Source organism: Armigeres subalbatus, chromosome 1 (genome assembly GCF_024139115.2).
Source record: "Armigeres subalbatus isolate Guangzhou_Male chromosome 1, GZ_Asu_2, whole genome shotgun sequence".
NCBI classification, from domain to species: domain Eukaryota; kingdom Metazoa; phylum Arthropoda; class Insecta; order Diptera; family Culicidae; genus Armigeres; species Armigeres subalbatus.
The window spans coordinates 165,381,865-165,402,391 of NC_085139.1; positions in this window are offsets into that span (position 1 = coordinate 165,381,865).

A 20,527-nucleotide genomic window follows, 5' to 3' on the forward strand; every position below is an offset into this window, starting at 1 on the left:
CTCAGGGTTGCCACATATACAGATTTTTCTGTATTTTACAGATTTCTGAGGTAAGGCTGTGACCAAGAATCTGTATATACAGATATACAGATTTTTGGAAAATTTACAGATTTTACAGATTTCTTGAGGATTTTAGTACCAAAAATTATTGTAAATTACTTTTATGCTACTCTAAAATGATCTTATTAAAAGCCATTTTGAGATTAACTAAATTCCAATTTAAAAATTCAGAACATATGGTCTCTGGTAGTTCTAAATTGGCAATTCAATGATTTTGAAATTCGATCAGATTATTATTTTAATACCTTCAGATTTTATTTTTATACATGTGGTTTCGGAAAACGCTCTAAAAATAATACTAAAGAATCAGGTCTAACTACCATTGATCATATCTGAAATGCTTTGAAACAGTTTATCAGTGCTTCTTTTCAGTGTGGCTGAATATTAGTCCAATAAAGTTGTTGTGAATATAGCCATATTCCCCCCGGATAAAAAATACAATAGAGTTGCAATAAAATATCATAAAAATACAATACATTAATGAGCATTAAATTCTATTGTTTTTATATCATAACAATTAAAGTGCCATATTGTTATTCCAACAGAGGTACAATAAATTCTATTGCCAGTAAAATGTCGGCAATAGAATTACAATAAATTCAATTGTAAAGGTTGGTATCGTGTTCAACAGAAATTTCTTTTTCTATCTCAATCACATGTTAAATTCCGTTCACTGAATCGGAAAAGTAAAGATTCGAAACAAAATTCTTACAACAGTATCCACATGAAAAGAACAGAAAATAAAATTGGCATTTGTAAGGTTCCCACGCAAAGTAATGGGAGCTGTCACTTTACTTTCGGAAAAATGTTCTGCTCGATTATTCCGTAAGTAAAAGTGACAATTTTCTCCATGCAGATCAGTTGTCAAAATTCCTCTTGGTAATATTGAACAAAATTCCGTAACCTCTCTACTTTTTAAGTCGATACTGGCCTTAATGGCAAAAATTTGTTCGACAAAAAATCGATTTTGTGAAATGTGAAATATTTTCAAAAAAAATTGCTAAATATTGACATGTCTGACATGTCTTTCAAAACTAATTTTATTAAAGACGATTTTAATTTGGTTCAGATGTATACAGATTTTCAATACAGATTTTTTGACTTGAAATACAGATATATAAAGATTTTCTGGGACAAAAATACAGATTTAAATGTGGCAACCCTGCTCGGTCTTTGTTTTGGTAAATTTGCATGTAAACCATCATCATTTCGTCATCATCATCATCATTTCATTTCATTTTCGCAAATGTTCCTTGTAAAATGTAAATATTAGTGTTTGGTCTCCTGTCATTTGAGCTTTTTATAAAATGGCTTATATTTATCATGCAGAATCACAATGCGCCATAAGTAAAATAATTGGTAAAAACCCAAATTAATCCACCTAGCGGTGACGATGCCTTTCTCGATTAAATCAAGATATACTGAAGGTGGTAACCAAGATTTTTTTATGTACAGGTTATCCAACTTCGTCAGTAGATAGGAATAACCAGCGCGGGGAGGAAACATACATTTTCAGTGCAAAACGTAAACAAACGAGCATAAATTCCATACAAAAATCCAAGATGGCTGAGTTGGGGGAATTGACAAGTCAGAACACCCCCCAATAAATGCATCCTGGTGGTAACTTCGTTTTTTCCAATTCCTATCTACCAAAAATGTTGGCAATTTTGTTTTTCTGTAAAATAAGCATAATACATTATGTTATAATCAAGTTATGACGATCGTGAAATTTTCTTCTTAAATTTTCCGACTTAAATATGACGTTAAATACATTTAAGATTATTCAACCAACGACACCCCCACCCCCCTTCGCCAAGGCAACGATGCCATTTTTGAACGATTCCTACACTGAGAAAATTCTTCATATTGAATATATTTGTCGCACACATACATTTTTGCAATTTGGGAACCCAAATATATGCTATTTATGCCCACACATAAATTTAATAACTGCATATTAGAGACCACACATACATTTTATTTGACTATAGATTCTATTTGTACTTCGCGTTGAAAGTGGTTATGTGTGCGCTAATAAACATCATGAGTTAAATTAATGGATTTTTGCCAATAAAAATGTGTGGAGTTTTTGCAGTGTACACTGCAAAAAATCCACACATTTTTATTGGCAAAAATCTATTAATTTAACTTTTGATGTTTATTTGTGCACACATAGCCACTATCCACGGGAAGCACAAATAAAATCTATAACAAAATGAAATCTATGTGTGGCCGCCAATATGCAGTTATCGAAATTATGTGTGGATCCATATCGAGTATATTTGTGTCTCCAAATTGCAAAGAATTATGTGTACCACAAATATATTCAATATGAAAAATTTTCTCAGTGTACACTACACCGAAAAAATTCTTCATATTAAATATATTTGTCGCACACATAATTTTTTGCAATTTGGCGACCCAAATATATGCAATTTGTACCCACATATAAATTCAATAACTGCATATTAGAGACCACACATACATTTTATTTGATTATAGATTATATTTGTACTTCGCGTGGAGAGTGGTTATGTGTGCACTAATTAGAATCATGAATTAAATTAATGGATTTTTGCCAATAAAAATGTGTGGAATTTTTGTAGTGTACAAAAATTCCACACATTTTTATTGGCAAAAATCCATTAATTTAATTAATGATTCTATATTATAACATAATATCTATAATTGTTGTCGTTAATTGTAAATGGTGACAATATATTCAATATAAAAATTTTTCGGTGTACACTGAGAAAATTCTTTATATTGAATATATTTGTCGCACACATAAATTTTTGCAATTTGGCTACCCAAATATATGCAATTTGTACCCACACATAAATTCAATAACTGCATATTAGAGACCACACATACATTTTATTTGATCATAGATTATAAATATTTGTACTTCGCGTGGAGAGTGGTTATGTGTCACAGTTAGTTTCAATTACCGAAGTCGGTAAAATTTTACTGAGTTTTTGAACAGCTGACTTTACTCGGTAAAAACATTTCTACTGATAAGTCAGTAAAGTTGAAAATGCTTGAAATGTCAAGAATTACTGATATAGTCAGCAAATTTTAATGAGGTGAACCGGTCAAGGGCCGAAAACCTCATTAATAAAGACAATAATAAAAAAAAAAAAAGCAAATTTTATTGCCGTCTTTTTCGGTAATTTATTTGTTTACTGTGGTTTACCGAAAAATTTCTAAAAATCTAAATAATTTAAATGTTTCATTCCAAACTAATTTGGATCATTATCTTTGATAAAAGTGTCAGTAGATGCATTTGAGTTTCAAATTAGCATGCTTGCATGCAAAAACGCTTCGGACCTGGCTTCGGATGAATCTTTAAAATGTTTTCGATTTGCACCCATCGTGATTTTGACGCTGCTTAAGAGATTTGGCGGGTGTTGATTAAGCTTTGATGGCTGGGAAATTTTTGCATGAAACATGTGTTGAATTTATTGATCAAGCCTTATTCTCTACAACATGTTCATCCCAATTTTCTTGTCTGGAAGTTGGAAGGTTAACAAAGTATTGCTACATTTGCCTGAATTTTGCGGGAACACCAGTTCTTGGTTTATTATTTCAATAGAAGTTAGTCAAAAACACGTCCTCAGTATTGGCCTCAGCTCACTAGCAGCTTCTTTATCCTCGTCTTGATTTGCTTCCTGGGAGTGTCCAATTGTTTTTGCCTAATAAAACGCTGATGCTGCAGATGTTCTTTTCAAAATATAGAACGAAGTGGTTGAGATGATAATGCAAAATACGCGGGACAAATTTCTGACATTTGATTTTGCAGAGTCCTTCGGTACAACAATAAAAAATACAGAGAACTCGGTAATCGCATTTACTGACTTTTGGCTTTAATCAGTGAAGATTCACTTTTACCGATAACTCAGTACAAACTAGAACAGTACTTCAGTAATTTTTCAAAATAATTACTGATCATCAGTAAAATTTGATAAAACTACCGAGTTTTCAGTATTTGATTGAGATTCACAATACATTTCGGTAAAAAATATTACCGAACAAGCAAACTGTGAATAAGTGTGTGCACTAATTAAAATCATGAATTAAATTAATGGATTTTTGCCAATAAAAATGTGTGGAATTTTTGCAGTGTAAATATAAATTGAAGACTAACAAAACCGCATACATATACATTGTCGTGATCTAGTCGCTAGCTTCGATCAATTTGCTGGTAAGATTGCGCTGTTTATTCTTCAACAGGGCTTCCTACCAGCAAAAGTATCTCTCCACCTCGCGGTTCTAAAAAGAACCATTTTTTTTTCTCGTTACGTCACCGACTCAGAGCAGCAACCCCGATGTTGTTGCTCGACACTCCAGCAGTCTGATAACGGTATCCACCGCTTACCACCACTGAAGTGGAGATTCAGCTCCAGGCGCTCCTCTTTCTCGACGCTTCGGAAGACAGAGGGCGGTGCCACCCGCTTACTCGTCTTCCGAAACGGAGTCCGCCGCCACTGCTGCCGCTGCTACCGCCACCGTCGCTTTCTACCGCTGCTGCTACCGCCGCCGTCGCTTGCTGCCAAAATCGTGCTTTCCGCATCCGTCAATAAACTTGTTTATGTTCGGGCAGTGTACGGTCATTTATGCACATTATGAACATGGTTCTGTAGCGATATGCAAATGGTATTGCACATGGCAAGACTACCGACAGACATACGTTCACGTTCCTTCACTATCATCGGACATACGTTCCCGTACGTAACTTTTTTAATTTTATTATTATTTTTTTTTTTATTTTTAAAATGCGATCTGCTTTTTGAGATGCACACCTAATTTTAAATAACTATTGTTGCTTTTATTACTCCATTATATTAATCTTGTTTATTATCTATTATGCCTCATCTTTATACCACAATACTCCACACCTGTACTCTTATATCTAAATAAAGTCCACTTCATGACATTTTCTTGAGAAAAAAAAGTTTCAAGTGAATAATAATCTTATTATGAATGTTTTATATATTCAAACATATCTTGAATCCCGAACTACAATATTTAATATCCGCGTCTATTTTCAAACTCGTTTCAAACTATCACTTTCGTGTCACTTTCTAAAAAATCGTCAGGCTTATTTCTTTTTTTTTATGAATTTATTCCAATTTACTATCGCTCATTAACTTATCTAAACTCAACTCAACTCCAAACTTTAAATTTAATATGTGTATCCAATTTCCAAACACCATATCCAAATCAATAAGCAATTTTAGTTGCGAAACAAGCGAAAAGTCGAAAATTAATCGAAAATTAAATTTTCCTATTCTATTTTTTTCTCCATTCAAACAGAAATCAAATACAGTTCATAAACTTAATCTCCATAATATTTTATTTTATATTTTAATATCCAATCAATCTAAAAGTCAAGTCCAATTGAATTTTCAAATTCAGTATATTGAAATCCAGCATCTGAGAGCAATTTCCAAATGTAAACTTCAACAACATTAAATCTCCAAATTCAAATTGTCAAATATGTCTTCCTAACCCAAGCTCCAACTCGATTTCATAATCCCTTCCATGAAGTAAATATATAAAATTAATCTCTAGAATCAATTCTTAAATCAGATCCATATATTGAAGCTTTAAATCCAATTTTGAAAACCCATTCACTAAAGAAGGTACAGACAAGTAAAGCTTTTTTAAAACACAAAAGCAATCAATTCTTACAAGTTCATTCAAAAAAATATTCGTCAGAAAATGTTTAATTGCCGACAACTAGCACAAACTGTACACGAGCCGCTCGCCCGTAATGAAATGAGCATCTGAATTTGGGTATACCACAAAAAAAGATAAAAAAGGAGATTGCCAACGTCCCGCACTTGACATGCGTGTTCGTTCCATAAACGTAATAATAGCTACACGTTCCTACACAGCAACCAACCAAATCTTTTCATTACTACTTTTTTCATAAAATTCATCAATATCTGCCGAATTTTACATAAGTCCATGGCCGTCAATTTCAACAATCAGTTCCTCTACAGTAAAATCCCGTCAATAAATGTCAGTGGTTGTGTTGTGTACAATAGTCAGCTTCGACTTTACACATATAGTGTCTCTTGCCTCCAACATTCTGATCTGATCTGATTCTGATCTGAAAACTCGACGTTCACACTAGAAAATTGTAAATTCAATTTCCCTTTTAATTCGAGTTTTCGACAATTTAATGATTTTGCATCATCAATTCAACATTTTGTTTTTAATATACCTATTCACTGGAAACTGCAAATAGTTAAACTGACTTCGTGATAAATGAAAATAAACCTGGCATCACTTGCACATTTTACATTTTTCCTATACTTAGTCAATGTTAACCGTGAACCGCTGGGGACATATTTATTGGTTCCCTTTTTAATGGTTCAATTGAAATCATAATAATGTCAACAGTCTCAAAGTCTCTAAATTCAAGCTCCGTGAAGAATCCTAGTTCAATTGAGGAACACCAAATCTAAATCAATCTTTGAATCCAAATACATTCAGTATAATAACACGTACATCCAGTAAAATAATCTCAATGTCTTTTTTTTTAAACGAACGCTCAATCTCCATATTCAATAATCCAATCTCTTACAATCGAAGATCCAAAGTAAATCTGCGCCGCCAATTTAAACGTTTTCTGTCTAACAACCAATCCCAATAGAATCACTAAATCAAATATCCAAATCAATTTCCAATTTCATGATTCACATCTAATTCCTCAATTCCATGTAACCATCTTCATAGTCTCCATATCCATGACCATTTTCCAAAAGCGATCTAGCATAAAATTATCTATTCTCCGAATTCAATCCTGAAATCATGCTGAAAATCCATTTCTGAATTCAATTTCTAAAAAATTCTTCACATAGTAATCGTATTTCATTTAAACAAGACATCCGCCTTTTCAATCGGTACCTTTCAAAGCGTAGACTTCCGCCTTTTCCATCGGAGCCTATTTACATTGACCTCCGCCTTTCCTATCGGGGTCCTTAATATTTTTATATTGTTCGGAACTCCTCCTTTTCCATAGGAGCCCGTATATTCCACCTTCTCTATTGGAATATAGTTTCAAATAATCTTAGTTTCACTTATTTGGTAGGTTCTTTTCGTTTACCGACTGCGCCATTGTCGTGATCTAGTCGCTAGCTTCGATCAATTTGCTGGTAAGATTGCGCTGTTTATTCTTCAACAGGGCTTCCTACCAGCAAAAGTATCTCTCCACCTCGCGGTTCTAAAAAGAATCATTTTTTTTTTCTCGGTACGTCACCGACTCAGAGCAGCAACACCGATGTTGTTGCTCGACACTCCAGCAGTCTGATAACGGTATCCACCGCTTACCACCACTGAAGTGGAGATTCAGCTCCAGGCGCTCCTCTTTCTCGACGCTTCGGAAGACAGAGGGCGGTGCCACCCGCTTACTCGTCTTCCGAAACGGAGTCCGCCGCCACTGCTGCCGCGGTTATAGAAATGTAACCGCATAATATAGAAATAAGGAGATGTATAAAACGAAAACTATATTCAAATTTGCCCTTGAAATCACCCAAACTTCACCATTACTCCACACTATAGATAGTAGAATCTATAGATGAGCGAAAGCATGGCTGAGTCGATTTTTTTGCCCGTGCACACGCGCATATGACGTCACAGCCCTTAACTATAGATAGTGGAATATATAGATGAGCGAAGATAAATCCTCTGTCTCCAAACGAACTGTCAAACGTGTCTCCAAACGAGCATGACGTCACGATTTCAATGGAAACGTTAAGGGCTGTGACGTCATATGCGCGTGTGCACGGGCAAAAAAATCGACTCAGCCATGCTTTCGCTCATCTATAGATTCTACTATCTATACCCTTAACGTTTCCATTGAAATCGTGACGTCATGCTCGTTTGGAGACACGTTTGACAGTTCGTTTGGAGACAGAGGATTTATCTTCGCTCATCTATATATTCCACTATCTATACTCCACACCACCCAAACCAAACAGCATGTTGAAGTATCAATGAAACCCCTCTTTTCCCCTACACTGCAAAAATTCCACACATTTTTATTGGCAAAAATCCATTAATTTAATTCATGATTCTAATTAGTGCACACATAACCAATCTCCACGCGAAGTACAAATATAATCTATAATCAAATAAAATGTATGTGTGGTCTCTCATATGCAGTTATTGAATTTATGTGTGGGTACAAATTGCATATATTTGGGTATTTACCTTATTTTGAATCTTCTCTGCTTCCCAATTGGTGGGCCAATCAGCTAGTGTCTTGTATCCCGCTTCTTTGTCAGCCAAAGCGTCATCATCAACGCGTTCGAGATAGGCTTCTTCTTTTTTACGCTTGTTGCTCGCTGCTGGCGTCTATTTCCTAACGGGACTTTTCGCTAGATACAGGCCAATAAGCCGGGCAAGCGAGCTTAGAATTGCAGTTCAGGTGGGAAGTACGTGTTCTTTTTTGAGACAACATTGTTAGTAGTAGAAGGAAGGAAACACCCGGACATGAGATTTCGGGTGATAAGATTTAGAATTGGTAACATGGGACGATCATTCAGTCACGTTCGCTTTGTGTGCGGTCAGTATCAAACAATGTTTATCTACATATTTTTTATCAATGTCAAAAAATCCAACATTTGATGAAAAATCGATTGATAGTTTATTAATGTTTGAGCTGTTATCGGTGTTTTTTATCCAAATAAGATTATGTGAGAGATTTGGACATCTTATGAATCTTTAAAGGCATGGTCAAGCGAAGTCCTTCGTCCACTTCGCGGTTAAATCAGAAAATTTATCCACTGTTAGTTTTGACGCTATTTATGAAAATCACGCATAAAATTTTATCTCTAGAATATTGGATTTGGCACCCAAGTACAATTTCTATCCCGAAGGGTATTGAAAGCATTGATATTGGTCTCTATTATTGGCTCTCTGAAGAACCGTTTGTTTTTGGACTGCATCATGTAGCTTTTCTTCAGCCTGTCTCGGCTCAGCACCGATGCCGGCCGGTCTCGGCTCGACTCTGCTGCTGCTGCCGGTATCTGCTCAGCATTACTACTTTGTCGGGTCTGTAGGGTGGACTGCTGATGTACTGGCTAGGTTTCGGCTGATGATGGTCGCTTCGATGGTGTCGAGCCGAAAAAGCGGTCGGTGCAGACTTCATTCCCTGCTAAAAGTTCCCAACAAACATTCACTAGTTGAACTAACATCAGTATGATGATTTAATTCAGCGCTGTGTTGAATATTGTCTGTACTATTTCTTATCACAACTTCTGTTCAAGCTTTGTTCACACAATTTTGGCGAAGTTATACAACAACTACATCTCATTTTGAAAAACAACTTTATTAACTGATTCGTTAAACCTTTAATAAGCATTTTACTAAGCCTCAATTCAGCTACATGTGAATTCTTCGAAAATAATAACGCATAGAAGGTAACATCAGTAAGATCTCCAATGAACGTATTTTGAAGCAATTGCTATTTTCATATATGTAATCATTTTAAAATTTTCCTACATCGGGTCTCGAACTGCTGTCATTTGATCATCCGCCGGTAACGTTGTCATCCGCGCCATCCTTGATTTGTTAGATATGGCTCACTCAGTGCATAACATAAATAATCTTATTGCTGAATATGAATCATAATTGGACTCTTATTCAATAAGTCGATCTGTCAAACTACAGTTTGTTAATAAATAACTGTACAAGATTTTTATATTTCAACCATTGTTCAGCCAGTCATAACCATCGCACACTAGGAAAAATACTTAAAAATAATGTCGATAAACGATAAAATAAAATCCGTCCCTAATGCTATTTATGGATTTATAAAAATAAAATCAATGTATATTCGGCCTTCCTCAAAATCTCTTGATAATCGGTTGCGATATGATCGTCAAATGCTAAGATTATTCAAATTTCGCAGCAATAAAGATCAACATCCATGCGATAATATTGGGATTCCACACATCAAAGATTCAATAATTTTCCGATGTTATTCAACGGCGTTATGTCCGGCTTTTAGTAAATTTAGTTTCGCATGAATGCATGATTTTTTTTTATGTCTCCAGCAGTTTCGTTCGTTATAATCTCCGACAGTTTAATAAATCACGAAAATAAAAAGCATGTCTTGAAAATAAATTAAAAGATCTAGAATCCAGATTTTCTCTCAAACTGAAAAAGCATGTTTTTTCCCACTGTGCGATAGATCAGATAAATGTGAAATCCAATGGTTAAGAAGGACAAAGGTAAAGAAGGATGTCTAATGCCTGCTTATTAATCTACTATTCTAACTCAATTCGACCACTCTTTTAGACTATCACATCATAGTCGAACAGAGAACTTTAAAAATCATTAGTTCAGTTCATTGTTAAACTTCCCCAATGTGCTGAAATGTGATTAAACGAAAACGTAAGTTCGACTTCAAATAAAGGTAGTAAACAAATAAATAGGCCATGTCGAATATTAGTTAGATTAAATACTGAAATGAAATCTGTCTAGCAAATTATTCAGCATCCATTTCATTCAGCTACAAAGATCACAAATAAACAATAATTCAACCTAGATGCTTGTTTGTAGCTTGTCGTTGTTTGTTGGGTTGTGAGTGCTGTTCAATCGATGATGCGGTTGCTTCGCTTGTCCCGGTCAGAATGAAAGGAAAAAATCGCGTTGCGCTATTTTATGGCTTCTTGGCAGACCCAGCGGCTGCTCATTCGCTGGTGTCTGCACCAATCAGAACGTGGTAATGGAATGATGCAAGAATTACGCGGTACCCATATTTATAGGTTCCCTTGATCTCAATGTTTTTCATTGAAAACAGTTTCATGCCTATTGAAACAAGTTTTTCGGGTCTTATCAAGCATGGACATGGAAGGCATACTTGAAATCTGTCGAATGAGAGGCTTACCGCAGAAATTCGTCCACTGAGACGAACGCTATTAACGTTTAAAATCTTTCAACACAGCGTAACGCGGTCGATTTGAATATTTTGAAATGACACCCGGTATAGTAAAGAGAGACGTAAGTCCTACGTCAAAAAACGAGGAAAAATTTGCTTAGATTGAAGACTAAATTTAAGGTCCTCATGTACAGTAGCCGTTCGATAACTGCAAAATGTTTACTTTTCAGTTAACGAATGCCGTTCGATAACTGCAACGCATTCTAGACGTCAAACGGTTGTCAATCGACGTCAGATGCAATAAAAGTGCATCAAAATGTGCAGCGCAATTCAGCTGTCATTGAGTTTGACACCAGTTTGAAGTTTAGCGGTCCGATAACTGCAAAACTGTTGCAACTATCGAATTGCAGTTAAAAAGCATTGCAGTTAAATGACTTGCAGTTATCGAACGTCTACTGTACCTACTTCAAAGCTAGTTTACACACCAGAAGGGAGGGGGTGGTCTGTGCCCATGCTCTTCTTCTAAAATTCCGGACCCTAGCTTAGGCTAGTTCGTCGACTAGCTTGCTAAGATTCACTGCTACGTTGTCTCGATCCCTCGGCGGTCGAGCCACAACATCCTAACTCGAATCCTCCTGACTCCCCCCGGCGTCGAGGGTGGTCCACCAGGAAACTTCCGTACTGATGGTGCCCCGAGTACGGGCGGCTATTGCAGGGGACGCTTCATCTGCTAGGGTTATGCAGATTGGAATTATCCTGGCGATAACGCAAACTGCCTCTGACGAAATGGTTCAGTACGCACTCGCCACTCGAATGGCGAAACACGCTATTCAACTTCCTGCGATAACGTTTCGCCTTGAGTGCAGCTCCCCAGGAACACCGTACCTCAGTATTGAGGTCGCCAGAAGACGCCTACTGCTGCCTTTCGGTCCATCGACGTTCGGGATGATCCTTGCAAGCGCATCTTATGTCTAAAACCACCCCCGTGGCTACGCCACTGACTGGATGATCTGAGCATTGGTAGCCACCCGTTGTATGGTCGTTTCTAACCTCCGGTTTGCAGAGCAGGCTTCTCGGTTGCTTCATACAGTCCCTAGCAACGGCGCTTCTTCGCCACATTTTCAACATATACCGGATCTGTCCGGACCTTTGCAGTTTCCACCACCATGCATTTGAAGCATCGCTCCATCTCTTTGGTGACCCGCGGAGTGAGTCTCAACGGGCACACCGACCATCCGACTTTAACCTTGCCCACCTCCACCATTTTGTTGGCAGCAACTGCTGGTAATCGTATCGCTGCTACTTGTGTACCACCGTACGCTTTCCTCAGCCGGATCGTCATCTGCACCTCACTCAGCATACATTGCGAGACTAAAGCCTCCCTCAGTTCGTCTCGTCCAGGTTTCTGCACTCGACAACTGCCTCTTGTGTAATAGCTCTTACTTGCCAATTCCTTAGCAACGAGCTCCCGTAAGGCCGTAGAATCTTTCTTCAGCTCGAACAGCAACTCCCCCTTCTGGGTACGCCTAGTCCTCACTACTTTCTCTCCCAGGTCCTTGAGCTCCGGGTTTTCTCTCACTTTCCTTAGGATTGCTGCATACGTCGTCCTATCGCTCGCTTCGATGATCAGGACATCGCCCTTGACTTTCTCCCAAGGAGATCGACGTTTTTCTTTCTTCTTCTGTTCCTTCTTCTTTTCCACAGTCACCTTCTGCTTCTTCATATTCTCTCGCTGGCTTTCCACGGCTTGTCAAACACCGTTCTTGACTCGCTCCCGCACCTCAATCAGGTTGGACCTCCCAAGCTGTAGTATAATACTACTTGCCGATTTAGGTGTGGACATCCTATTTCCGGATCCTAGCTCATGTTGGCCTGCCTGGTTCTCAGAAGTCTTGGCCATACTGTTGGTACTTGCTACTGCTGCCTGCGCCATCACTGGGGATCGCTGCAGCTTCCCACTTTTTGCGAAAACATTTGCTCCGGGCCGTTATCTCTACCTGTTGTAGATAGTCGCCTTTTGTGATCCCATGGGTGCCTTTGTAAACAGTGAGGTGTTCAGAGCCGGATCGGCGTAAATCAGGAATGGTGCATCTGAACCTACTACCACCGGTATAGGTGACAGGTGTTGAACGTTACCGGAGGCCTGCCAGGTTGATTATCGGGACGGAGGCAGTCGAACCATTAGCCTGCCATTTCAAGAAGGTGTCACAATTTTTTACTCAGGAAACAGAATAGCTCGACTGTCAGCCCATATACGCCTAATCCTATCCATAAGCCGAGAATGTTCAATGTCGTGTGCCGTGACCAATATACCATAATCAGGATCTCACTGGAATTAATCCTGAGTTGTCGGTTTGCACTCCTGCTGGGCTTGTACACACTTAAATCCAGAATTTCAGCTCGGTAATAATTTTTACAAATTTTACTCGGTAAAATTATTTTTTTACTGATAGATCAGTAAATTTTCTAGAGTTTACTGATATCTGTAATCATTTATACCGGTGTCTCAGCAAATCAAATTTATATACTGAACATCCACACTTAATTTTTTTCGCCGAGCTCGGTAAACGAATTACCGAATTCTCAACAGCTGAGCTCTCGGTAGTCACCTCAGTAAAAACATCACCCATTTACCGACTGCTCGGTTCTGTGCGCTCGAAGGCAAAATGTCAAAAATTACTGAGCATATCGGTAATCATTACCGGACACTCGGTAAAAATGTACCGACGAATCTTCATTAAAAAGAACTGGGTTCGGTAATGGAAAATACCAACAAATTTCTCAATATAAAATTAAATATGAAGAAAAGTTTTGACCATTATTATTTTTGTTTTTATTTAAAATTAGATTAATTATAATAATATACACACTTTGGTAAGTAAATTATCTTATAAAAACTACTAACGGCTGCAAAAGCTGCTACACTTCCTATCGCAAATCTACCACATTCAACTATGTAGCACTGGAATTCCGTTACAAATTCTCTGCGCAATGTCGGGAACAGTCTTGCAAATTTTCCCAATTGTGCTAACAATGGCATGAACGGGTGTTCAAACGCCATTTTCTCAATTGTGCTAAAAATTAAAAGAAAAGCTATTTTACAAACGATATTTTTAAAAACTTCACAATGATGTTGTTTATATTATAGATACTTTGAGCGGCGCACGGTCGCTTTGATAGGGTCTACTTACGGACTCATGCAGCTTTTTATAGAGATTTATCAGAGCCCATTGCCAAACCCCACCACGTCCTAGGCCCTGCAGCCCACTGTGACCCTGGACAGGGGTCGTTAGGCCGGGTATCGATTTTTCACCGAAATTGTCTGGTCTATCTGCAGAAATTGCGTTAAGATTCCTCCAGGAATTCTTTCAAAAATTCTACCAAGAATCCATTCGGAAGTTTCCCCGAGATTCATAATAATTGTTGAAACCGATGAGAACAACAAATCATTAAATCTGCCGCTCTTCTTAAGCGTCTTCTACATCACAAGTCGAAATGAATGAAAAAAAAAACATTTTTTTTTCAATTGGGCACTCTTTTAAAGCGCCTTCGACGTCACAAGTCGAAACCGATGAAAACAACAAACCATTCAATCCGGCGCTCTTCCAAGTTCCAGATCCAGATCCGCCGCTCTTCTTAAGCGTATTCTACATCACAAGTCGAAACCAATGAAAAAACAATTCTCGCTTAACTTTTCAAAAGGACCTAAGTAACATTTTTTCATGAATTAATTTGAATAAAGCAATCAACAGAACAACATGAAAGCTTTTGATTGCAGTACTCAAATTAATTCATGAAAAAATGTTACTTAGGTCCTTTTGAAAAGTTAAGCGAGAATTTATTCAATCCGGCGCTCATTCAAAGCGCCTTCCACATCACAAGTCCCAATCACTCCCCACTTTCTTGCCCATTGTAGAATACTTACAAATCAATAATTTCTGAACAGGAACAATTTGGCAGGATCGCCAAATGTGGGGGCGCCGAATGAACCTTTCCGTTGGTCTGTTGAACTGCGTGCAGCTGTGAAGCGTGAAACCCCGTTTGTTGCACGATGAAGAAAGAGGCAAAGTCATGGCCTACTATTTACTGATCGATGATGACCACGGATCCGTTATACGGAAGATATTTACGTATCTGTCATCAATGCACATTGATAGTGGATTACCCCATATATCTCATCCACCTTAAGTAAGGTTTCGGTAAGTATTCGAGCTTGTGTGTCCGCTAAGGCCCGTTTCGAGGTAGCCAAAAAGAGGGGAGTAAAGCTCGCCAGTCTGTCGAGCGAAACTTCCGGTTGTCAGGGTTCGAAGGCACGATCCTCGTACGTCGCCAATCATCGTGCGTTGGACTGAACCCGAGCCGAGAGTTACTAGTGTTCTTTTCGTCCTCGCCGGGTGAATCGGAAAGCTACGTGATACCGGGTCGTAAGGGAAAGTGGGCTACTAGGTCGAGGGAGCGGTTTTCCGGATGCTCTCGGTCCAGCGCCGGCCGCCGATCCCTACGCACCTTTAATTTGCTCATTTTGCACACGAGCTTACGCTGCCATCTTGTGAAGCAGTGATCACCCACTGGCAAGCCGCTGGTAACTTGACGCTCCAACGCCGTCACCAGCATGGACATATGAATCATTGTCGTCCCCGTCACCCCACGCGCCGGAAAACCACCCGTCGTCGGCACCCACCAGAGTTCCGCCAGCGCTACAACAATCCTGTATACTGCCGTGAATCGCATATCTGTCCCATCTTTGCTGGATTTCTTATTCATATGGGACAAATTTGCGATTCACGGCAGTATAGGTACGTGGAAACATAGCATTAGATTTATGTTGCATACTATTAAATGAAATACTAAACGAACAAAAATCCCGCTTGAGGATTTTTGAATAATTCAATCAGTCAATCATAGTTTAGTAGCCCTTTGTGGAAAATAGTTGAGTATCCTTGTAGTAGAAATGTACTTGAACTAAGATGTTGCGCGAGAGCGATAATTAATGCACAACGAAAGATCTATTAAGTCCATCGGCATAAAAGAAGAGAGTCTACCTGGAGATATTCCCAACTAATCAATCAGCCAGTTATAATTTTATATGTTGTAATATGCTTGAATGTGTTAACTAATAATAACCGGTGGAAAACTGCACCAAACTGGATCTTCTGCCCCTGACTGTGAAGGACATTTACGTAAGAGTAGGAATATCTGTTCTGTATGCATACTATTCTAGAGACATATCATATCACGAGCTTTGCTTCGAGGATTCACCAGCCGTAAAGATTTATACTTCACGTCAAATAAACAGGACAGCGTTTATCTATGTTTAAAAAGGCTTAGCCAATTAACGTTGCGATATCACTATCGTGCGCTCGAAATGACGACGGCTAAAAATCACGTTGTTTAGCGCCGACGTTGACGATTATATTTGTTAGCTACTGGAGGAGTGATGCACACAGTGAGATTGCGAGATTGTGGGAATCTGACACGCTGATAACAGATCGGGTTTAGATGTGGAGCCAAGGATAATGATGATGAATGAGATGGATATCTTGTGTATTCTGCGCATAGCCTTGCGCGCATTGTTCGTGTTTGGCTGGATAAGTCAGAATTCATAGCCGAACTGAACGTCTTTTCAAAAAATCAGTCTCGCCCATTAAACAAACGATGCACACATGACGCCGTACTCCGGAGTGATAATTTTTTTTATCTCAACTTCCTGCTGCGAATAGAAATCACGGCAGTAAAATCCGACAATTAAAATACCTACCATCGTTTTATTCAACGCAGATCGTAAAAGATGACTGACTGAGAAACCGTTTAGTAAAACTGGTAATTTTGGATAAGTCCTATACATTGACAACCTGATATTTATTAGGAAATCAAAGTAATGAGGTTATTCCAGATATAACAGAAAGGAGCAGTTAACAAAAATATTTGAAAATTATAATATTCGACGTGTTTACCTAACCCATAGGTAATTCATTGCAATTACAGTTCTGTATTAAATTTTTGCATGTACAAAATTGTTAGATTATTATACTGTAAACCTAAACTCATGCAAATATTGTGTAAACACGCAGAATTGGGTTTATTCAACTTTCAATCATTATCATCAACAGCTCTATGAGGAAATAGCATCGGAAACTAAGCCCAAGGGCTTGAGGACCCCTCCCATAGCAACTGTAAGCGGCACGTATCCGCAAGTAGGCCCGGCCCTATAGGCCATCCTGGTGTTGGTTGACACGTTAACCCCAACGAGACATAAGGTTTGTGCATGATATATGATACAATCGGCAACGAACCAAGCCAACCTGGTCCAGTTCCAGTATAATTTTTTTTGCAAAAATGTCCAAAAAATGTCTTTTTGGACATTACCCAACCAAGGAACGGAAAACCAAATCAACGGTTAATTCTTGCCCAACAGAACGAACGTCCAACTCTCGATGGAGTACAAAGTACAATAAGTGACGAAGCCGAACGCCAAGTCTAAACATTGGATTTTTTGCAGGATGGTAGACTGGCCCAAGATTACGCGTAACAAGTGGAAGTGACACTTCCCACGGAAGAACAATTAGGCTCATAATAATGGTTAGAGAGACATTCGATCCACCGCATTGGTAAATATCACCGCACTGTACCGTTTCTTCAAGTTTCGACCCCTGACCAACTATTAACATCTCGGCATGAGCAACCAAGGGTGTGACGCATTACCCGCGTTAACTTCGAAGCTTCATCATTGCATGCAGGAGATTGAAGCAGTCATCCATTTTCGAGTGATTACCATCCTAAATACCGCTTACAAAGTGATATCCCAGATCACGGGAGATGAGTCTGGAGTCTGTTGGGGGCACACGATAGTATAGACCGCGCAGAGTTCTTGAAAGTCATAGACAAGGATAGCTTTTCCAGGAAACTTTGAAGTCTGTTAAAAGCAACGAGTTCGAATCCCACCCGGGGCTACGACGAGGTGATGGACTTTGGTGCCTGTACGCGAACCCAGTATTGCAAGAGCTGGAAGGGTACCATGGACACGGCATATTGCAAGAAAGCCGGACAATAAACCTGCAAAGATGTTCGTTTCCGATCCGGAAGGTACAATAACGCGAGGAACACAGCAAGCTAAGTGGGCGGATCACGTTTAAAACGATGTGGGGAGCGTGTGGCGCAACCGAAAATGGAGAGACGTGGCCTCAACTCGTGAATTGCAGCTATGTGGCCTCGTGCAATCGGAAAAGGACCAGCCGAATACGTTAGGTTTTCGCCGTGGACAAAATAGTACTTACGTGCCGTCCGTAACTAACCAGAGGAAAAACTGGTTGCTTTGCAAACGTTTTGTAAGTCATGGCCTACTGATGCTCAATTCAAATTGTGCCGCATTGGTGCGGTTGCGTATGTCGAGTCACGTGAGAAGTTAGATCGATAAGACAGATATCGGCAATGGATATTATGCATATTACACACACCCAAACGAGAATTCAAATAACTATATTGTCGGGCCGCCACCAAACCGGACCGCGCGATTGAGCACTCGCGCTGCGCGGTGAGCCGCGACAATTTGAAATATTTCATTAGTAGTGCGCATCATGCACGCATGGATGTACTATCATGCGCACTAATCAAAAATGAGTTGCGACGTCTGATAACTGCAGATATTTCATTTTATTGAAAACAAATTTTCGATTTTCTACTATACACGGAATAAATTAATGGCACACAGCAGCGTCAAATTATTGATTCAGTGTTGAGTCAGTGTCATCATCATCATCATAATCATCATCGATAGCGTACGCGGTACGCCTGGAATACTTCACATTCAATATCTGGAATGCGCGGCAGAGTGATATAAATATGTGCGCTCGTTGCGCAGTATAAGTATAAATTTGATCTGGCAAAAGGTAGTGATGAGAACTGTAGTGTAAAATAATAATCCTAGCTGGCTAAAGCTCTAATAGTATTATAAGTATTAAAAGACCCGGAAAACGGTCTAATTCAGTGTAATTAGAAGTGAAAAGAAATGAAAATAAATCAAGTCTAAAGTGAAATAATCCGATGTTTCGTTTCAAAGCCGTCAAAGTCCGTACATATAGTACAGTGGTGCTCTAGGATGAGCATGAGCATGAGATGCTGCCAGTCGAGCGATACTGGTCCAGTCCACCACCATCGAGGTGAAGTCACAGGGACTTCACAGCCTGAGGGCCATCCAGGGAAAGAGTCACCTAGCAGTCCTGCTCCCACCCGGCTCCGTCACTGCGGGACGCGAGCAATAATTCTAACCCACAGATCTGCTTCCACATCATCCAAGAACATTTTTTTGGTCCTTCGAACCGGATAGGGGATTTAGTGCTACGAGAGCTGCATCCGCAGCAGAGTGTCGTCAATCGACTGATAGCAGTCAGCAACTCCGTCTCAGCCAGACGGTTGCTGTCGTTCTGAGAGCTGCAGACTCACCAATGAATCCTACAGTGAACTGCGAGCAATGGTGGAAAGTTTCGATGGTCACGTGGAGAACCTCCAATTTCTGGGTCAGGACTTCGCCGAGATATCAGAGTACATGGTGGTATTTCTGATTTCTCAAGCCTTGGACGATGAAACCAAGAAGCTGTGGGAATCAACAGTCAAGAAAGGAGAGCTACCTGTGTATGCAGACACCATCAATTTCTTGAAGGAGCGTGTGTCTGTCCTGGAAAGATGTCAAGCAGCTAATGACAGCCAGTACAAGCTACGCAAGACACACCCATCAAAACATTTCCCAATGAAGATCAATACTGCTTTATCACCACCCCCGGCAGTACAACGTTGTAGCTATTCTACTGAGAGCCATTACACGTGCAAGTGCCTGGCATTCAACGACTTATTAATCAGCCAAAGAATCGCCATCGTAAAGGAGAAGCATATCCTGTCGTAGCCGAGCAAATCCGTCTTCCGATTTGCCTTTTACCAACGAATACAAGCGCGGAACACCGTCACCGTTCGAATCATCTAGAATTCCTGTCAGCCTACTGAGATTGAATTTCAAATTTCTTCTCATTAGCTTCTTAGGCTTTGGTCCGATTCGCGAATTAAAATCAAATCAAACTTAAAAATGACAGTTCAATAATTTTCAAATAACCCTGCTCGCAGAGCAAGATTATTTTTGACAGAGGTTGAATCATTTTTGATAGATGTTTTGTTGGTCTTGCAGGGTAGCACCAGCCATTTTTATGAGCGGGGAATTTCATAATTTCTGAACTGTCACTTTAAAGTTTAATTTGATTTTAATTCGCTAATCGGACCAAATTGGCATTTCAAATGCCAACTACGATTGAATTTCAAATTCGTTATCATTTTTTCTATTAATGTCATTTTTAAATATTTTAGTTTATTACATTATTTTTATCATGAAATAAGAAATACATTCCACTTTATCCATCAATGTAACCAACAAATGCAAATGCATTTTTCAGACTCACTTTATTCCCCACTATATTCACCGTCTCTACTCTTTCTTTTTTTCGGTTAGGAAATTATTTTGGAGCTGTTAATATGAAAACATTAGAAATACTAGAATAAGAGATCGGCAAAGACGCCATCTTGTTTCCA